A 1,605-nucleotide genomic window follows, 5' to 3' on the forward strand; every position below is an offset into this window, starting at 1 on the left:
AAATTAGTGACTGCCTGGTGGTAAGGAATAGAATCAGGGAGGAGTGAGGTCATGGCTATAAATATGCAGCACAAAAGAGATCTTTGCAGAGCTGGAATAATAGTTCTGTATTTTGATTGTGGTGGTGGTTACATTAATTTGCACAAGTGATAAGTTGACTTAGAACTCTACTTCTACATTCTACCAAGGTCAGCTTCCTGGTTTTGATATTGTTAGGGTAGTTATATATGCTGTAAACATAGTATAAAACTGGATAAATATTTTTAAGACTTGTATGTACTATCTTTACATATTTCTGTGAATCTATAATCATTTCAAAATAAAAAAGTAAGAAAATATACCCACAGATATATATCATATTTTAACATATAAAATGCCACCAAATACATTAACTTGTACTTCCAAATTTACTAACAAAAGTACACCAAAGCAAAGCAAAAAATATTTTAAAAAATCAGAACAAACAAAAACAACTCTTTTGATCCTTCATGCTTTTCTAACTACCACTTAATTTTTCTGTATTCCTTCACAGAAAATCTAAAAAAGATTTGCTTACAGTCCTCATTTCCAACTCCTTTCTCTCCACTATACCCTAATCAGTCATTAAAGCCCATTATTCCAATGATGTTGTTCTCATCAGAGCCACCATTGGTCATGATGCTAAATTGAATGTCTAATCTTCTCCTCTCATGTGAGTAAACCTGTCAGTGGCATTTGAGAGGGTATATTACCCCATCTTCCTTTAAATACCTTTAAAAAAGTGATCTCTAGGGTATTACACTCTCCTGACTTTCCTCCTTATGCCCAGTTATTTCTTCTCAATCTACGTGGTTTGTTTTTCCTTGTCTCTTAGACATGTTATCCATGCATAGATCTAGGCATCAGAGTTTGGATTACATCTTTTCTATTTCTATATTTACTTCCATATTTAGATACCTTTACTTCAGTATTTTATACTTCAGTATTAAAGTGAAGTGAAGTCGCTCAGTCGTGTCCGACTCTTTGTGATCCTGTGGACTGTAGCCTACCAGGCTCCTCCGTCTATCGGATTCTCCAGGCGAGAATACTGGAGTGGGTTACCATTTCCTTCTCCAGGGGGTCTTCCCAACCCAGGGATCGAACCTGGGTCTCCCGCATTGGAGGCAGACGCTTTAACCTCTGAGCCACCAGGGAAGCCCACGTCAGTATTAGCATATCCCAAACAAACCTTTGATCTTACCCTCCCCTAGCCTATTCCCTCTGATGCTTTACCTATTCAGTTAACAGCAATTCCATTTTTCTAATCACTTAGGCCAAATGTCTAGGAGACATCCTTGACCCCTCTCCATTTTCTATACCATACATCCTGTATATCAGAAAATGCAGTAATGTCTGTCTAAAAATTTATGTAGGATCTTCCTACTTCTCACCACTTTACCATCATACCAAACTGGTTAAGCCACTGTTATCCCAATCCATATTATTGTAATGGCTTCCTAATTGTTCTCCCTCCTTCTGTTCTTCATTTTTCTTGAGCCTAGTCCAAACTCAAGGTGCAGAAGGATCTGTGTGAAACATAAGCCATGTCATATATCATATAAATGTTCTATGAACATTCATGCACAA

General features: G+C 37.1%; 1 non-coding gene across 1 annotated transcript; it reads right to left on the reverse strand.

Moving 5' to 3' along the window:
• Positions 1 to 1,101: 1,101 nt before the first annotated feature.
• Positions 1,102 to 1,173, reverse strand: TRNAW-CCA. Its single transcript has one exon. It is a non-coding gene; the product is annotated as a tRNA-Trp (tRNA).
• Between the last annotated feature and the right edge of the window lie 432 nt (positions 1,174 to 1,605).

Source organism: Cervus canadensis, chromosome 27, assembly GCF_019320065.1.
Source record: "Cervus canadensis isolate Bull #8, Minnesota chromosome 27, ASM1932006v1, whole genome shotgun sequence".
NCBI classification, from domain to species: Eukaryota; Metazoa; Chordata; class Mammalia; order Artiodactyla; family Cervidae; genus Cervus; species Cervus canadensis.